Source organism: Rhinoderma darwinii, chromosome 2, assembly GCF_050947455.1.
Source record: "Rhinoderma darwinii isolate aRhiDar2 chromosome 2, aRhiDar2.hap1, whole genome shotgun sequence".
NCBI lineage: Eukaryota > Metazoa > Chordata > Amphibia > Anura > Rhinodermatidae > Rhinoderma > Rhinoderma darwinii.
In genome coordinates, this window is record NC_134688.1 from 165,621,267 (window position 1) to 165,642,003 (window position 20,737).

At 43.3% G+C, this 20,737-nt stretch overlaps 1 protein-coding gene across 3 annotated transcripts in view; it reads left to right on the forward strand.

The window, feature by feature from the left end:
- The window catches only part of TMTC4 (transmembrane O-mannosyltransferase targeting cadherins 4), a 129,210-nt gene that overhangs the window by 105,530 nt on the left and 2,943 nt on the right, over positions 1-20,737 (forward strand). The window lies entirely within an intron of this gene.

Consider the following 20,737-nt stretch of genomic DNA (forward strand, 5'->3'; position numbering starts at 1 on the left):
CCCTGCTGTGTGCCCAGACAAGTGTTAACAGCCACTTGTAAGGTATTGCCGTACCCGGGAGAACCCACATTACAATTTATGGGGTGTATGTCTCCGGTGGCACATGCTGGGCACAATATATCGGACACTGAAATGGTATATATGTATAGAAAATTGCAAATCTCACTCTGCACCTTCTACTGCGCATTACCTTTTACACAATACCTGTGGGGTCAAAATTCTCACTACACCTCTAGATGAATGCCTTAAGGGGTGTTGTTTTTAAAATGGGGTCAATTCTTTGGGGTTTCTACTGTACTGGTACCTCAGGGGCTTCTGCATACACGACTTAGGACCTGAAAAGCTCCAAAAGGCAAATGTGGTCCTTCGCTTCTGAGCCCTCCCACGGGCCCAAACGGCAGTTTATCACCACAAATGGGATATTTCCGCACTCAGGAGAAATTGGGCAACAAAATGTGGTATTTTATTCCTTGTAAAAATATGACATTTTGAGCAAAAACTACATATTATTGGAAAATATTTCATTTTTTTAAAATTCACAGCCCAATTCAAATAAGTTCTGTGGAACAACTGTGGGATCTAAATGTTCACAACACCCATAAATAAATTCCTTGAAAGGTGTAGTTTACAAAATGGGGTCACTTCTGGTGGGTTTCCATTGCTTTGATACCTCTGGGGCTCTGTAAATGTGACATGGCATCCGAAAACCAATCCAGCAAAATCTGAACTCCAAATAACACATAGCGCTCCTTTACTTCTGAGCCCTCCCACGGGCCCAAACGGCAGTTTATCACCACAAATGGGGTATTGCCGCACTCAGGAGAAATTGGGCAACAAATTGTGGTATTTTATTCCTTGTAAGGGTATGTTCACACGCAGTGACCAAAAACGTCTGAAAATACGGAGCTGTTTTCAGGCGAAAACAGCTCCTGATTTTCAGACGTTTTTGTAGCAACTCGCGTTTTTCACGGCGTATTTTACGGCCGTTTTTGGAGCTCTTTTTCAATGGAGTCAAATAAAGGATCATGGGAACAGAACATCGTAAAACCCATTGAAAGCAATGGCCAGATGTTTGTAGGCGTAATGGAGCCATCTTTTCAGGCGTAATTCGAGGCGTAAAACGCCTGAATTATGTCTGAAAACACTGCGTGTGAAGAGACCCTAAAAATAACAAATTTTGAGCAAAAACTACATATTATTGGAAAATATTTCATTTTTATAAATTCACAGCCCAATTCAAATAAGTTCTCCCCATTAATATATGATCTGATGGTTGAATCTCTAGTGCAGTCCTTAAAAGATGAAGAACTCATTATAGTGGTTAAAGTAGGAGAGGATAGTCATCTAACAACCCTTTATGCAGATGATATTATTATTATTTGTGAGGACCAGGAGATCTCATTGAGACATATTAAAGGAATTCTGGCCGAGTACTCTAAGGTTTCTTTCTATAAATTAAATGAAACGAAATCACAGTTGCTGCCGCTCAACATACCCTCTTCAATGGAAGTACAATTGAAATCTCTACACTCTTTTACTTTTAAGTGGGTAAGCACTGGAATTTCATATTTGGGAGTCACAACGGCCCCAGATATAAGAGATATAGTTAGGCAAAACCAGTCTGGGTTGGTGAACAGGGTCAAAGAGATACTTCAAAAACTATCAAGAGTTAACCTCTCTTGGGTCGCTAGGATAAACGCATATAAAATGTCTGTGCTACTCATTATTTTATATACATTTTGATGTATTCCGCTGAAGTTCACTCGTAAATTTGTGGACGAGCTATGGCGTATATTTCTGCATTTTATATGGGGGGGGGGGGGGAAGAGGTAAAGTACGCATCACAGATAGAATCATGGCCCTTCCACTAAAGGAAGGGGGAATGGGACTCCCCGATCTGCACGCCTACTACTTGGCCACACGTGTAGAGACACTGAGGTTTTGGTAGGTAGAAGAAACATCAATGCCATGGGTTCAGTTGGAGGCAGATGGCCTGCTGAGGGGTTGGTCATTGAGGCAGCTAATGCTGTTCTCCATTCTAGATCTGGGTACCCCGACAAACAAGCTTGTAGGAGATCTTCTGAAAGAGTGGACACGATTTCATAAGGGTTGTGAGAGGAAGTAATATCAACTCCTTATTCTCTGTTTTTTTTTTTTTTGTTTATCTACTTTCTCCTCCTAGTTCTCTTTTTCATTACTTTTCTATTTTATTTTTACTTGTTTCTTTTTTATTTTTGTTTGAGTGTGAGGCATGCCGACAAAGGGTGGGTCTCTGTGTGGATGTCTACCACAGATATGTTAATGTCCTTGAGTGTTCCCTTTTTGGATTGTTTGTTCTTGTAAAAGAATAATAATAAAAAAATACGTTCTGTGGAACAACTGTGGGGTCTAAATGGTCACCACACCCATAAATGAATTCCTTGAGGGGTATAGTTTCCAAAATGGGTTCACTTTTGGGGGATTTCTACTGCTTTGGCACCACAAGGCCTCCTGAAACCTGGCATGGTGCCTAAAATATATTTTTTAATAAAAAAGAGGCCCCAAAATGCACTAGGTGCTTCTTTAATTCTGAGGGCTGTGTTTTAGTCTTCTTGCACACTAGGGCCACATGTGGGGTATTTCTATAAACTGCAGATTCTGTACTTCCGAGGCAGCACATAGTATCCGTGGGTCCGCAGCACGTAGTATCCATGGGTCCGCAGCACGTAGTATCCATGGGTCCGCAGCACGTAGTATCCATGGGTCCGCAGCACGTAGTATCCATGGGTCCGCAGCACGTAGCATCCATGGGTCCGCAGCACGTAGCATCCATGGGTCCGCAGCACGTAGCATCCATGGGTCCGCAGCACATAGCATCCATGGGTCCGCCGCACATAGTATCCATGGGTCCGCAGCACATAGCATCCATGGGTCCGCAGCACATAGCATCCATGGGTCCGCAGCATATAGCATCCATGGGTCCACGTTTATGTATGCACTTAGGCTATGTTCTCATCTGAATTAGTTTTTCTGTTTTACTTTTCAGTCATAGGAACAAAAGAAAAACCGGAACTGACGAATTAGGCCTCATTTACACGAGCGTATTATACGCGCGTGCGACGCGCGTGCTTTTCACGCGTGTCGTACGCACCTATAATAGTCTATGGGGCTGTTTAGACGATGCGTGAATTTTGCGCTGCGTGAGTGCGTTGCGTAAAACTCACGACATGTTCTATATTCTTGCGTTTTTCACGCAACACGCACCCATTGACTTCAATGGGTGCGTGAAAACAACGCATGCCACACTGACGGTCCTGCGTTGCATGCGCGAAAATCACGCAAGAGCTGTCAAACTCCTGAATGTAAACAGAAAAGCACCACGTGCTTTTCTGGTTACAAACATCCAAACGGAGTGTCAAATTCGAGATGAGCGCACCGAACTTCACCGGGTTCGGCCAAACTCGTTTTGACCGAAACCGGTAAAAAATGTTCGGGTACGCGACGTCAGGAGACAGTCACTGTCCACGGTGCTGAAAGCGTTAAACTGGTTCAGCACCATGGACAGTGACTTCCGCTCCGAAAATCCATGAACCTGTAAAAAAAAAAAGACGTTCTGACTTACCGATAACTCCGGTCCGACCTCCCGGGATGACAGTTCAGTCCAAATGACAGCTGCAGCCAATCACAGGCCAAGCACAGGCTGCAGCCAATCACAGGCTGCAGCGGTCTCATGGACTGCGGCGTCATCCTGGGAGGTGGGGCCGGATGGCAAGAGAGGGACGCGTCACCAAGGCAACGGCCGGGAGCCCGGACTGGGGGAAGCAGGAAGTTCTTGGTAAGTATGAAAGTCTTTTTATTTTCACAGGTTGGTGTATATTGTGATCGGCATTCACTGTCGAGGGTGCTGAAAGAGTTACTGCCGATCAGTTAGCTCTTTCAGCACCTTGGACAGTGACGGGCCTCGACTACCTCATCTCTATGATGGCGGCTGCGTGAAAATCACGCAGCCGCGCATCATGACACACGGAGCTGTCAAATGCCTTTTGCGCGTTTAAAACGCAACAAGGCTGCGTATACGCAGTGCATACGCCATGCATACGCGCGCAAAACGCAGCGTTTTTTGCGCGCGCAAAACGCATACGCTCGTGTAAATGAGGCCTTAGTCAAATTCCTTTGAGTACGCCATAAATGTCCGAGTCATGAATACCCCTTTATTTCTCACTACTACCTGCACACAGACTCACCACATATGGTCAAACAGACATACGTTTTCTCATTTACTACATACATGTACGCACGCATGGTCACTATATACAGTCATGCACAATCACAACACACGTGTGCACTAACTACATACAGGCGTGAACACTTACTACAAACGTGCGTACTTACTATGTTCACACCTAAACACGTGCACTACAGGCATGAATTTTTGGGCAAAAATGGCCCAGCCCTAGACTCCACATATGCTAACGCACTTCTTAGCACTTTTCATAGCAAGCACTCGCATGAGTCCCTGTCTGATAAGGGTTAATTTCCCTTTCTCGAGCACATACAGAAGAACAATTTTGTAGCAAGCCAATTAACCTATAGATTGTTTTAGAATCTGGGAGAAAACCTGTGAAAAAATATGGAGACCATAAACAAACTTCATACATAATTTAGTTGGCTGTAAACCCTGGACCCTAGAATTAACCACGATACTAATGCTGAGTCCAGACGTTAGGGGTTCCGCCACAAGTTACAGTACAAGTGGATGAGGTTTTCAAAACCCTATCCACTTGTAGTGGAATCAAAGCATGCTGCGGGTTTTCAAATGATTTTATTCTTGTGTGGAAAGCTGCGGATTTCACCATTTGCAATTCATAAGGCGAAATCTGCGTGTAACAAATGCAGATTTTGTCACGGATTTGCTCCGGAGATTATCTGCCACAACTGGACTTGGCCTCAGAGATATCCTGAAAAAAAACAAGAAAGTGTTTGAAAACGGTGTGAAGAAGTTCTAGCAAACACAGGTCTTGTTTTGGCGTCCTCTTTATAACACCCCCTTTATTATGTAAGGAGCCATGAATTTGGCCATGTGCATACAACTAGCTGTTTATGTAAAAAAGTGAATCTGCCATTAAAACAGTAAATAAATATTTAGATGTATTTTGCCAATTCTATAGCTACTGTATTTACAGGAAGAGCATGTGCGCTTGCAACTTTACAATAACGCAGTGGAAAATAACCCCCCTCCAAAACAAACGTGTGAGCCTGGCCTTGACCACTCCCCATTTTTTTCATGTTTATTTTTTTTCTTCCCCGCATCGAAAAAGTCGTAATGAGGATGAGTTGTAGTGTGTAATGGCTGGATTTACATGGGACGGAAATACTGCAGACTTTTCGTGTAGAAAATCCGCAGCTGATTACAGTCGCAGCCACGTGGATGAGATTTGAACAATTCTCATCTGCATGGTACTGAACCTTTTCTGCATAGAAATCGGAGCATGCTGCAGATCTTGAAATCTGCAGCATTCTCATTCTATTCTGTATGATCACTGCGAATATCAACTTTGTCAATGTAGGAGTGAAATTCACAGCAAAGTCCAAATGCAACATATCCGCAGAATTTCTAACCTGTGTGAATCCAGCCCTATTGTACTATAATGTAGTGGGTAACGTTTAAAAAATATTTTGCAGGGTGAAATGGAAAAAAACAGCAATCCCTCCGTTTTTTGGGTTTCTTTTTTACGACGTTCACCAAGCGCTAAAAATGACATGTTACCTTTAGTTTGCGGGTCAATAAGATTCCAGCAATATTAAAATGTTTATAGATTTTATTTAAAAAAAATAAAATATATCAAAACGTTTTAATCATAGCTCATGACAGCACCCGTGCGAGGAAACTGCCCATCCCAGGACAGGAAACCTGGGAGATAAAAAGGTTCACACCCCCTCCACACCCCAGTTTCAGGTTTCCTTCCTCCGGATAGGTTGTCCAGTGGAGCTTCTGCTCCCATTGGAGATATGGATCTAATTTTTATTTTTTCTTCACAAAAAATGGTTGAGGACTGGAAGCTGAAATGAATTTGCCTTCCTTTTCTGGTATATGTCATTGTAAAACGCAGCCTATTTACCTAGTCTGTGTGCTGCCTGTTCATGTCTGCTGTGGCTGGGTCGGGTAGCATGCTTGTCCGGCGACTCTTCCCTTCTTGGAAGGAGGAGTAGTAAACATGCTTTGGGCAGGTAGGATTCTCAGTGTGGGCTGGACAGTGTCTGAGATGCGTCTCAGTCACTTCCGGTTTTGCGGACGTCAATTCCGGTGGTGTCTGACGTGCCGGTAACAGGTGGGAGGAATCACAGCACTACTGGGCGCTATATACATAGGCAGCAGGGAGGCAGCCAACTCCTGCAGATCCTTTGCAAAAACTAGGTTTTCAGCCTATAATTACTGTGAGCTGTAAAACCAGAGACTTCACAATGGTGAATCACCATGTCTGATACTGGAGATGTCCTTTCAAGAAGCGCTGACCCATCAGAAGCCCTCAGGCCTCCAAGTCCGGTATTTGTCCTGTTGGATGATGCACTGAACATTTGGTAATATGCTTTTTAAATTATCTTAATGGTTTTTCTATGCCTTATGTTTTTACAGACTACTAAAGTGGTTAAGAAGTCCAGCTCTAGTAAAGCCAGGACTTGTGGACTCTGTAAAAATACTTTATCATCCTCTCACTCGAAACCCCTTTGTCACGTCTACCTGGATTGCTGAGCAGACGCCTTCTTTAAAAGACAGTATCAAACAAATTGTGAAGGATGAAGTGGCTTCCTCACTGGAAGCTTTCAAGAGGAAGAGTTCCCAGGCTAGTGCCTTGGGTTCACTCTCTGCTCCCATTAGTGCTGATGACTCCGGCTCCGCTTCAGATGAGGGTAAAGTAGCCTCGGGATCAGACTCATCTAATGAAGAACAGTCTGGTAGTACCTCCTTCCAGGCAGAAGAGACCGAACATATGTTAAAAGCGGTTAGGGCAACAATGGGGTTAGAGGACGTCAGGGAATCTAGATCCGTGTCAGATTTAATGTTTGAAAGATTAGTTCCTAACAGAAGAGGGTATTTCCAGTACATCTGAATGTGAAAGCCATCATTGACAGAGAATGGGAGAATCCTGACAGAAAGTGCTTCATTCCTTCCTCCATAAAAAGGAAATATCCTTTTGGTGAAAAAGCTACTTGTGTGGCTAGGTCTATAAAGGTCTGGTTGGGGCAGTTAGAGATACACCTAAAAGATAAGACCCCAAGAGAACAAATTATTGCCTTCCTTTGCAAAGGCTGCAGATTTTCTGGCACGTACATCGGCTTATGCAGTAAAATTATCAGCTAGGGCTGCAGCTATGTCTAACTCTGCCCGCAAGGCTCTATGGGTTAAAACATGGAAGAGGGGAGATCAGGGATCCAAAAATAGGCTGTGTGGGATTCCTTGTGAAGGAGATCTATTATTTGGCTCCTGTTTGGATGATATATTAGATAAGACATCCGATAGAAAGAAGGGTTCCCCGTCCCTCAGGTCCCCCACGTGGGAATCAAGGTTTTTTTTTTCTAAAAGAATAGATCCAGACCCTCGGGGAAGGAAGGCTCCCTTTAATAAAAAGGGTTTCTTTTTTCCTAGCAGGATAAAAATAAAACCGGCCAGCAATGACGTCAGGCCGTGTGTGTGGGAGGGGGGGACTCTTACTTTTTTTTCACAGGCCTGGGGAAACATCTCAACCCCTGGGTGCTAGAGGGTATAATAGAGGGTTGATTGGAAGGGGTTTTTACTATTTCTAGTAAAGAAACCCAATGGCAAGTTCACAGTTATTATCAACCTCCGGTCCCTGAGCAAGTTTTTAACATACAAAAAATTCAGAAGGGAAACTATTGCCTCAACTATCAGTCTGTTGTTTCCCCATTGTGTAATGGCCACATTAGACCTAGCCTATGCGTATTACCATATACCAATGCATGCATCCTCCCAGAGGTTGTTTAGGCTGGCTGTCTGGATGAACAGAAGCCTTCTCTATCTCCAGTACAAGGCTTTTCCTATTGGGGTCTCTCCAGCCCCGAGATTTTTCACAAAGGTAATTTCAGAAATAGCGGCCTTTGTCAGAATCCAGGGGTTACTTCTAGTACCCTATCTAGACTTTCTACTGATTTTGTCATGCCACCAATTTTTGACCAACCACTGTCAACTCCTCTGCTCTACCCTCTGGGACCTGGGGTGGAATATAAACAGGAAAAAAAATCAGCTCTAGCCCCTCCAAAATCAGGATTTTTTGGGGGGAATTCAGCTAGACACCACTTGTCAGAAGTGCTTTCTCCCCCCTCAGAAAGTCCAGTCCCTAAAGAACAGGGTAATAGATCTCTTTATTTCCCACTAGTGTTCCCTCCGAAATGCAATGTCCATTCTAGGCCTTATGACCTCAGCTATCCCAGCAATAAGGTGGGCTCAGCATCACTCAAGGCCACTTCAGGGGAGATTCTTGGCCTTTGGGATGGTTCCCCTCTCTTTGGACACCAAATTTCACCTTTCTTCAGAAGTGAGACTCTCTCTACTCTGGTGGACAAAGGTAGAGAATCTCCAGTCTGGGATGCCCTGGTCCGTTCACAACCTCACCACAGACGCAAGTCCATGTGGTTGGGGGCTCACTTGGGGGAGGATCTCTGGCAGGGAAGATGGGATCTTTTGACCAGATCTTCCTCCTCAAATCTCAAGGAACTGATGGCCATAAAGAAGAGTCTCCTAGCTGCAAGTCCCCTATTACAGGGAAAGGATGTCAGAATTTATTCAGACAACACAACATCACTGGCTTACATAAATCGCCAGGGTGGCACATGAGCTCATCATCTACAAGCACTAACACAGGCAATTTTCCTCTGGGCAGAACTCCATCTCAACAGCATATTTGCAGTTCATCTCAGGGGAAAGGACAATTATGTTGCAGACTTCCTCAGCAGGGTCAGAATCGGGCAAGGCAAGTGGTGCTTGAACAGGGATATTTTTCTACAGATTGTTTCCAGATGGGGTGTTCCTTTGGTAATCTCTTTGCTACCAGAGAGAACAAGCAAGTAGGGAAATTTTACTCCCTGAACCCTCTAGATCATCCTTTAGCTGTGGACGCTTTGATTCAGCCCTGGGGTCAGGAGTTGGAATTTGCCTTCCCATCCCTTTGTCTTATTCTCAGGGTATTAAAGAAAATTATAGCACACAGTGCTGCAGTGATTCTGATTGCTCTATGTTGGCCCAGGACAACCTGGTTTACTTGGCTCATGTCCCTGTCAGCTCCTCCTTGGGTCCTTCCCATGAGGAAGGATCTTCTCTTTCAGGCTCCCCTTTTCCATCCGCATCTCAACGAATTTCAATGGACAGCATGGAATTTGAGAGGTTAATTCTCTCTAGAAAAGGTATTTCAGACCAGGTAGTAGACACTCTTCTTACTGGCTAAGAGTAAGTGACATCTAACATCTACTTGAGAGTTTGGAACACCTTTATGAAATTTGTAGGTTCAGAACAAGATCCTCTGACAGATCCTAACATACCAGTCATTCTAGATTTCCTACAGGCAGGTATAGACAAACTACTTAGACCCAGTACTCTGAAGGTCCAGATCGCAGCATTGAGTTCCTTTTTTTATATTAGGCTAGCCAAACATCCCTGGGTAAAGAGGTTTATATGAGCATAATCACGTCTGAATCCCACTCTTAGTTCTGTAGTACCACCTTGGGATCTAAATACTGTCCTTTCGGGTCTCTCAAAGTCCCTTTGAGCGTACTGAAAATATTTCTACCCAACTACTAACCATAAAATTTACTTTTCTTATGACCATTACTTCTGCCAGGAGGGTTTCTGAGATTCAGGCTTTTTCATCTCACCCCTTATACTAAGGTATTGGATGACAGGGTGATCATTAAACCTCTCCCCTCCTTCCTTCCAAAGGTAGTGTCAAAGTTCCATACTTCGCAGGATGTGATTCTACCTCCCTTCTTTCCTGACCCAGAGAACATTCAAGAAGAAAGATTCCACGGCCTTGTTGTCAGGAGATGTCTTCTCAGATATTTAGAGGTTACTTCTCATTGGAGGAAAAATGAAAATCTTCTCCTACAGTTTCAGGGACCTCGTAGAGTTCGTAAGGCTTCTACAGTATCCATTGCCAGATGGATTAGGCAGGCAATACATTTAGCTTGTGTGTCCTTATCTCTTCTTCCACCAGTAGGGGTTGGAGCTCATTCAACCAGGTCAGTGGCCACTTCCTGGGCTGAGAAAGCAGGAGCCTTTCTTTCTCAAATTTGTGAGGCAGCTACGTGTAGTTCTACACATACCTTTTTTTAGACATTATCATCTGCAGGTTCTTTTTGGAGCAGATGCGTTCTTTGGTAGCAAAGTCCTGCAGGCTGTTGTCCCTCCCTGATGACTACTAGTCTAGTCTCGCATGGGTGCTGTCGTGAACAATGATAAAACAATAATTACTTGTTGGTAATTGTTTTTCTGGAGGTCATAACAGCACCCTATATATTTCCTGCCTTATAAGATTTTATTTGGGACGAAGAGTCAGTTAATTCTCTATCCTTTCCTCCATGTGGAAGTCCATAGTCCGGCCTAGGCAGAATAGGGATATAACTTACCAGATTTGGGTCCCTTTCGTCTCTGCCTCTTTCAAGATACCTTTTTACTTTTTTTTTTTTGTTTCACTCCTCCAAGTACTTCCTTTCTTGCAAATCACTGAGGTGTGGAGGGGGCGTGAACTTTTTATATCCTCAGGTTTCCTTCCTGGGATGGGGTGGTCTCACATCGGTGCTGTCATTAGCTCCAGAAAAAACAATTACCGGTAAGTAATTGTTTTTTTTTTTACTACAGTACTAAAAACTTTATTGTAGTCTATATTTACACAACAGTGAAAAAAAAACTGCCATTAAAAACGCATCAACTGCCTGTTTTTCATGGACGTTTTGCATCAGTGTGTCTCCAAATTTTCATCCATTTACCGGCCGTCTGACTGTGAAACAAAAAAAATGGAATCATTTCATTTGTCAGGGTTTTGTTAGTCCCAACGACCTGAAAAAACTAGAATCACCCTGTAGATAATGACACACTCATCTGTCCCCGTCTCCTCCAGCGATGAGGGCCTGGTCTCTTCCGGCCTGGCCACCTCCAGTGGAATGACGCAGTTACCACTAGAGGGAGCTTAGGAGCTCACTGCATACTGTCATCATAGAGTTTAATGTATAACAGTATGCAATTCATTTCTAAGCTCCCTCTAGTGGTAACCAGCAGGCAGAAAATCCAGAGTGGAAAACGGTTAGGGTATGTTCACACAGCCTATTTTCGGCCGTTTTTCGGTCCGTAAACACCACAAAAAATTGCAGAAAAATCGGAAGCAGAACGCCTACAAACATCTGCCCATTGATTGTAATGGAAAAACGGCGTTCTGCTCTGGCCGCGTAAAAAAACGGCCGCGAAAAAGAAGTGCAGGACACTTCTTGTGACGTTTTTGGTGCTTTTTTTTCATAGACTCTATTGATAAAGGCTCAAAAAAACGGCTGTAAAAAACGCAGCGGAAATAGTGAGTGGCTTAAAAAAACGTCTGAAAATCAGGAGCTGTTTTCCCTTGAAAACAGCTCCGTATTTTCAGACGTTTTTGACTCAGCGTGTGAACATCCCCTTACAGGTCAGTTAGGCTGGGTTCACACAACCTATTTTCAGACGTAAACGAGGCGTATTATGCCTTGTTTTACGTCTGAAAATAGGGCTACAATACGTCGGCAAACATCTGCCCATTCATTTGAATGGGTTTGCCGACGTACTGTGCAGACGACCTGTCATTTACGCGTCGTCGTTTGACAGCTGTCAAACGACGACGCGTAAAAATACAGCCTCGTCAAAAGAAGTGCAGGACACTTCTTTCAGACGTAATTTGAGCCGTACTTCATTGAACTCAATGAAGCACAGCTCAAAATTTACGCCTGTCAGAGAAGCCTCGCATAATGTGAGGAGGAGGAATTACGGCTGAAACGAGGCAGCTGTTTTCTCCTGTAAACAGTCTGTCATTTCAGCCGTAAAAGCCTCTCATCGTGTGCACATACCCTTAATGAGATTTAAAAAAAAAAATCTCATCCACATGTTGCTGAACATTTTCCGCACAGAAATCCGAGCATGCTGCGGATTTTCAAAACACTACGTGTGTGAGTATCCTCAAAAGGATATATCATGGCACATAGGCTACCCTTTTTTTTATTAACCCCTTAGTGACCACCATTAGTCTAGTCTAAATCCTGCACAAGTGTCCCGTGCAGGCTGGAGCGGGCGCTCGGCTGTCTAATGACAGGGCTCCTGCTCTAACAGTAGCGATCAAAGTTTTCTTTGATCGCGGCCTTTTAACCCTAAATGCTGCAGTCAATAACAACCGCGGCATTTAAATAGTTTACAGAGGGAGGGAGCTCCCTCTGTCATCCATCGGTGTCCTGCAAAATGCGATTGCGGGCCTCCGATGGGGTACCATGGAAGCCAGGGGCCTGCCACTGGCCTTCCCTGGCTATATGCCATAATAAAGAGTACAGTAAAAAAAACAAAAAAAAACAACATTTTTTCCAATAAAGTGTAGTAAAAGTGTAAAAATGAAATAAAAGTACACATATATGGTATCGCTGCAAACGTAATGACCCAAACAATAAAGGTAACATGTAATTTAAAACGCAGGGTGAACGCTGTAAAAAAGAAAATGCAAAAACCAATGGCGAAATTGCTAGTTTCTTCCATTGTCCCCCAAAAAATAATATTAAGTTAATCAATAAGTCCCGTGTACCCCAATAAAGTACCAATGAAAACTACGTCCCACATATCAGCTGTGAGCTGGATTTTTGCTATAATTTACGTTAGTTTTCCAGTGTCAATTATAGTGAGTTAGTTGGGTTTTGGTGGCCCCTCCTACCTTTTAGATTGAGGTGGAGTCAGCGTAAAAAAAAAAAAAAAAGTTGCAATATATTTACTCAAAAAACATGTTTTTTGCAAATTGCAACTTTTCTATGCCAGAAAGCTGGCATGAAGGGCTACATTAAACCCCCCAATGGGTTCCGTCGGGCATCGTTGGTTTCTGGCATTTGATGTGTCCGGCAACTCAAGTTTTTCGTTGTTCTGCTTCTGTGGCGGAGCAAAACAGGATAAAAACTCTGAAAACTACAGTAAGGCTCTGTTCACATCTGTGTAAGCGTTTTTCACTGTTTTATTCCGTCTAGCTGTAAAGCATAATAGGTTCACTACAGTGAGTGGGCTTGGCCTATAGTTTGAGACATTACTGAGTAGCATTAATGTCCCCAATTACAGACGTTTTGCCTTTATTGTACCATCTCGCACATCATTTTCTATGTCCTTGCTTCCTACATTTCATTTCAATCATTAATGTTATTAGTTTTGACATCTAAACCATTTTATTCACAATTCATTTTTGTGATTCAGAGTGAGCATGAGTGCCCTAATCCTCTTACGAGAATTAATTGCATGTTTTAGTTCTCACCTCTGACCCCTCTGCCGTTTCTTTTGGGGCAGGTTTCTTCCTAAAACTGCCTTGTTGGTTACTGAAAACATGATCGTAAAGGTAATGATTCCTCTAATAAAAGAGGAGACGCAGCTCTTTGTTATCAAAATAACGGACCTCATGACTGCTAGATTTAAAGGTAGTGGCCAAAGAACATTGTGAAATGATGAAAAAAACTACTTAGGACAGTTACGCAGCAGGCGTTTACTTAGGGTCATGGTTATATGGCGCTCTGAATACCTATGGTTATTGGCACGGCAGATCTTCCATTGTCGTAAAACGTGGAGATTTCCCTCTGGACGCTGTATTATACACTACATGTTGCTGTATACATATGTTGCTGTAGAACGTGTTTCCTGATACTTAATTTTCATAAGGTTTTACTCCAAGGCTCATCCTGTCACTCAAGTCCATAAGCAATAGATTCCAAGAAGCAGGATGAAAAAGGTCCTTTCCAGAATAGATCTGATCCAAGCCAAACTACATTCTCTTTCCCCCTCCATGTTGTTGATGTGTTTAGATGCAGAACAGGATTTGGTCCTGGAAAAGACTGACTGTTTTCTTTTTTTCAAATCGGACATTAAGGCTATATTCACACGGAGTATTTTGCAGAGTTTTTTGACGCGGAAACCGGGTCGCAAAACTCGGCAAAAACGGCCCGAAAATGCCTCCCATTGATTTCAATGGGAGGCGTCAGCGTCTTTTTCCCGCCTCGCGGGAAAAAGAATTCTTTGGGCGCTTCCGCCTCTGACCTCCCATTGACTTCAATGGGAGGCAGAGAAAGCGTATTTCACGGTGTTTTATGCCCGCTGCGCTCAATGGCCGCAAGCGAAAAACTCTGCGAAAATCGGCATGCAGGGAGAGGAAAATCAGCCTCAAACTTCCAAACGGAATTTTGAGGCATATATTCCTCCTGCAAAATACTCCGTGTGAACATAGCCTAATGGCTCGCGGATTACTGAGATAAAACAATGGCCCATATTTACTAAACAGTTTACAACAAACTTAAATATGTGGTAATGTTGGCAACTTCACCATTTTTCTCACACATTTGAAAAGTGGTCGCAAGTATACGATTTTGCTTACTGACAATTTGACAGGTCAAAATTTTGAAGTTATTAACCCCCTGCCGACATCCGCTGCATATGACGGCGGATGACATGGGGACGTAATGAGCTGACACCTTGTTCTAACAGGCAGGGTCAGAACTCCGATCCCAGCCATTTAACCAGTTAGATGCCACGTCAATTGTAAATGCAGCTCCCTTAGTCACCCCATGGCGTCCCACACACGCGATTCGTTCCGCAGGGTTTTAATGGGTTGTCATAGCTGCCGGAAGCCTAATTAAGGCCCCCAGGTTTGCCATTTTAGTACTACTAGTAGCCTTTAATGATAGAGCTGACCGGACAATACACTGTAGTACAGAAGTATTGCAGTTTATTGTACAAGTGAGTGTATGGTCAAGTCCAAATAGTGGGGCTAAAAATAATGCAGAATAAATAATAATAAAAATAAACATAATTGGTATTTACGGCATCCATAACAATCTGAACTAATAAAATAAAACATTATTCTGCACTGTAAATGCTGTAAGCAAGAAAAATGTTTAATAAAAAGTGATCAGCAAGTCGTATCTATCCCAAAATGTTACCAATAACTACAGCTCACCCTGCAAAACAATACGCCTTTACACAGCTGCATTGACACAGAAATAAGCTATGGTTCTTAGAATAAAGCGACAATTTTTATTTTCTAAAAGTCGAAAAAAAAACACTATAAATTTGGTATTGCAGTTATTGTACTGACCCGCAAAATAAAGTTATTTTGTTATTTTTTTACTGCATAGTGAACATTGTCTTCCACTCCACCCCATGCTTTCCAATACATTATCTAGTACATTAAATGGTGCCATTAAAAAATACACCTAGTCTTGCAAAAACGTGAGCCCACGTACGGATATGTCGATGGAAAAATAAAAAAAAAGTTATGGCTCTTTGAAGGCGGGGAAGGATGCAACTTTTCATAAATTTGACATAAATCACCTCAACTATTTCCTTCACTTAAACTGGTGTAAAAAACCACGCCAGTCTTTGTAATGTGGGATACTGACCTTTGTGCCCACACGGAGTTCCCTCCACGAGGCTCCATACTCCATCCTCGAAGCTGCTACTGAAGGCCTAACTTCTCCGCCACGAAGATGTCCATGAGACATAAAAACTTTGCCCTCAGCTGTTGATGTTCTTCTGGTTGTATATGCAGCAAACAATTTGGTGTTGGGAGTTTCTATACCAACCTGAAGTTTTTGGGAAGTTAATTTATTGAAATCTTATCTAGAGTATTCATTAACTTTATGTACCTTTCTGTGAAGGAGCCATTCCAGAGGGATTCTATAGGTTGCATAGATTAGAAGTCTATATTCACAAGAATCGGATTTGCCATGGCCGAAACATGAGGCTTATCCCTGTGCACACGCGTGTGGAAATCCACCACATTCTTTGTGTATCTGGCTCCAGGGTATTATCAAAAGATCCTTTAAGTGAAATAAGTTGCGAGGCGGGGCCTCCATGGATATAGGGAACATGGAGGCAAAGTCAACACCTTGAACTCTGTCATGGTTCTCAAACCACTACGGAACAATTTTTGTAGTGTGGCGGGGTGCATTATACTGCTGAAAGAGGCCGCTGTCAGTACACCTTTTCATGGCAACGGTATTACCTGACATGTACCACCTACCTAAACATCGTTGCAGACGAAGTACCATCCACATAAATGCCAGGACCCAATGACTCCCAACAGAATTTTGTCCTGAGCAACACACTGTCTCTGTTGGCTTGCTTTCTTGCCATAGTGCATCCTGGTGCCATTTCTTTCTCAGGTAAACGACAACCAGCTGTCGTCACAATGTAAAATAAAAACATGATTCATCAGACCAGGCCACTATTTCCATTGCTCTATAGTCCAGTTCTAATTCTCATGTGCCCACTGCAGGCACTTCTGGCAGTGAACAGGGGGTCAGCACGGGCACTCTGACCAGTGTGTCGTCACTCATAAACACAGCAAGCTGTGATGCACTGTGTGTTCGGACACCTTTCTATCACAACAAGCGTGAACTTTTTCAGCAATATATGTTACAGTAGCCCTTCTGTGAGATCGGACTACACGGGCTAGTCTTCCCTCCCCATGCGCATCAATGACCAGTGGGCACCCATTACCCTGTAACCTTTCTTGGACCACTTTTAGTTGGTACTGGAGAAATAGTATGTTTTAGGCTGGGTTCACATTTTCGTTTTTGTTGCATTTTTCTTTAAGACTTATGGTATGTTCACACAGGGCGGATATGCTGCGTAAAAGCACATAGTGTATTTGCCCTGGTCGTCGGAGGGGATTCCGGACGAAAAACAGCATTAAATTGTGGTGCAGTTTTACGGTCGGAATGACCGCCGCAGAAAACAGAAGCGACAAAAAGAAGAGACGCCCAAATTTACCCTCGTGATGTCCTGCAGACCGGCCTCCTGGGATGACGTTTCATCTCATGTGACCGCTGCAGCCTGTGATTGGCGGTTAGCAGTCACATTGGATGAAACATCATCTCAGGAGGCCGGCCTGAACAAAGAAGCACAGAGCATAAGATTATTTTTTTTTCTCAGTTGCGATTTTCGCAGCAGAATCGCAGCTTTTCCGCTGCAACCTCTATTTGTTGCAGGTTTTACAACAAAAAAGCAGCGATTACGCAAATACAATTCACATGCATGCAGCGTGTGGATGAGATTTGTTAAAATCTCATCCACTCTGCTGCTACTGTATTGGAAATCCATTTCGGAAAATCTGCAGTATTTATGCTACGTGTGAAAAAAAATGACAATGTGATCCCAGCCTTAGGGCGGATTTACACGAGCGTGTGCGTTTTGCGCACGCAAAAAACGCTGCGTTTTGCGCACGCAAAAGGCACTTAACAGCTGTGTCATCACCATATGATGCGTGGCTGCGTGATTTTGGTCGCAGCCGCCATCATTATGACACTGTTTGGATGTTTGTAAACAGAAAAGCACGTGGTGCTTTTCTGTTTTCATTCATACTTTTGACTGCTGTTGCGTGAATCACGTGCGTCCCACGGAAGTGCTTCCGTGTGGTGCGCGTGATTTTCACGCACCCATTGACTTCAATGGATGCGTGATGCGCAAAAAACGCACAAATATAGCACCTGCCGTGAATTTTACACAGTGTCCGCTGCGTAAAAATCAGACTGTCTGCACAGCCTCATAGACTAATATAGATCCGTGCGAGGCGCGTTGCACGGACGTATATCACATTTGTGTCAATTTGCCCTTATAATTTCCCCCCATTTATGTTGCACACCTGGCCTTGATCAAGCACATCATGTACTGGCACCCAAATGGCATATGAAAAATATGAATTTTTGTAAAGCATATTTTTAAGTGTTTTTCTAACATCAATAGAAAAACAGCTTGTAAAACGTTTTAAAAAGTGACACGTCAATACTTTATTATGAGTTGTTTTTTAATTCAGCAGCGTAAAAATATGCCTCATATGAACTACATCATGGGAAGCGGTTTGCAGGTGTTTTTCAAGTGTATTTCGGAGTGTAATACGAGCGGTTTATGCTCCAAAATAGGCCTATTAAGCTGTGTGAACATGCCCCCCTCAATGTTATGGCTGAACGGGGTGCTATGGCAGCCAGTGGGGCTGATAAAAGCCCCCATGTCTGCCCTGGGCATATGCCTATTAGGGTGTGCCAGAGGCACGTCCTATAGATTGCCTGTCAGAGTTACATTGACAGGCAATAATGCTTTGGTATACTAAGTATACCAAAGCATTATGGCAGCGATCTAAAGATCGCATACTAAAGACCCCTAGTGGGACTAAAAAAAGAAGTAATGTGAAATAAAAATTAATAAAAAATTACAGTAAAAAAATAAACCAATTTTTTTTCCATAAAAAGTGGTTTTATCTAGTAAAAGTGTAAAAAATGTAAATAAAAGTACACATATATGGTATCGCCGCGACCGTAATGATCCAAACATTAAAGTTAATATGTAATTTAAATCAAATAGTTTTTATTGACACGTGTTTTCATAATATACAAACACGAGACAATAACATCCCATCCGCCCGATCCCTCCCCCCTTCCCTTCCCACCCACTTGCAAAGAGTACTGTGCACTGTATTACTCTACTGAATTACATCGAGCCTCCCAACTGTTAATATGTAATTTAAAGAGGCTCTGTCACCAGATTTTGCAACCCCTATCTGCTAACGTAACGTTTTTATTTTAAAAAAACGAGCATTTTTGGCCAAGTTATGACCATTTTTATATTTATGCAAATGAGGCTTGCAAAAGTACAACTGGGTGTGTTTACAGTAAAAGTACAACTGGGCGTGTATTATGTGTGTACATCGGGGCGTTTTTACTTCTTTTACTAGCTGGGCGTTAGGAATGGGAGTGTATGATGCTGACGAATCAGCATCATCCACTTCTGTTCGTTAACACCCAGCTTCTGGCAGTGCAGACACACAGCGTGTTCTCGAGAGATCACGCTGTGACGTCACTCACTTCCTGCCCCAGGTCCTGCATCGTGTCGGCCACATCGGCACCAGAGGCTACAGTTGATTCTGCAGCAGCATCAGCGTTTGCAGGTAAGTAGCTACATCGACTTACCTGCAAACGCCGATGCTGCTGCAGAATCAACTGTAGCCTCTGGTGCCGATGTGTCCTCGCTCGTCCGACACGATGCAGGACCTGGGGCAGGAAGTGAGTGACGACACAGCGTGATCTCTCGAGAACATGCTGTGTCTGCACTGCCAGAAGCTGGGCGTTCTGAAGAGAAGTGGATGATACTTCTCGTCAGAGCGCCCAGCTAGTAAAAGTAGTAAACACGCCCAGATGTAACACACATAATACACGCCCAGTTGGACTTTTACTTTAAACACGCCCAGTTGGACTTTAGCAAGCCTAATTTGCATAAATACAAAAATGGTCATAACTTGGCCAAAAATGCTCGTTTTTTAAAAATAAAAACGTTACTCTTCTCTACATTGCAGCGCCGATCTGCTGCAATAGCAGATAGGGGTTGCAAAATCTGGTGACAGAGCCTCTTTAAACCACAAGGTGACCACCATAAAAAAAAAACGCAAAAAAAAATTAAATGGCGAAATTGCTATTTTTTTCCCATTGGCCCCCAAAAAAGTCATAATAAAAGTTAATCAATAAGTCCCATGTAAGCGAGAACTGGGAGTAACCCTGTCACTGGCTGATTGGGATCGAATATTTTTTCTGTCTCACAAAATGCCGGTGGCATGTCATGCACAGGAAAAAAACTTCAAAATACTGACTAGATGGTACCGATTTTTGAAATCTATACAGAAGTGGAAGGTACACAGCTGGTGCCCACTCCTCAGATGGCTTTACTATCCCTAATTCCGGGCCCTTTGCCGAGTATTAGGAAGGGGCTACTACGGCATTTCCTGACCGCGGCACGAACAGTTATTCCTAGACATTGGAAGTCTACTGTGCCGCCTTCAGTTGTCGAATGGGTAGCGGAGATGGATTCTTTATGTCGAATGGAATCTCTGGTTGCAGAGGACAGTGATCGCTTTGGTGCGGTTCTTTCTCTGTGGAGTGCATGGTCGTCCTTCAAATCTGGTCCACACTTTGCTAAATGGCTAGGCGGAAACCCCCCATAGAGGGGTCGGTCAGGAGCAGTCTGCTAATTCAGGGGCTTCTGTCTGGGAGAAGGGAACCCCTTCTTTCCTTCCCAGTCAATCCTCTCATTGCCCCCACTGGGCAGGTGGGACACGTGGAGTTTCTGGGTGGCCCAGGACGTTTAGCTCTGGGCGTCTATCTCTTTCCTTGATCTTTCCCTATTTCTCGCTTTCCCTCTTCTTCTTCCTCCCTCCTTTTGTGGGACTTAGAATGATACCACACACTTTACACAAAGCCTTGGATATACTTTTATGATGAGACCTTATTAAGGAGAGACAATGCCTATAGCCTGAGATGTGAATTTCGCAGATAAGGTGTGTGTGTAATATGTTGAAACATGCTAATGTCTTACCTAAGAGAACTACAGACTATGCAAATAATAACATGTATGTATATTGAGATGTTTTCTTTGGCTTGTTTGCTTTTGTATTTGCTAAAATTCTTAATAAAAATGTAGATTATGAAAAAAAAAATAAGTCCCATGTACCCCAAACCA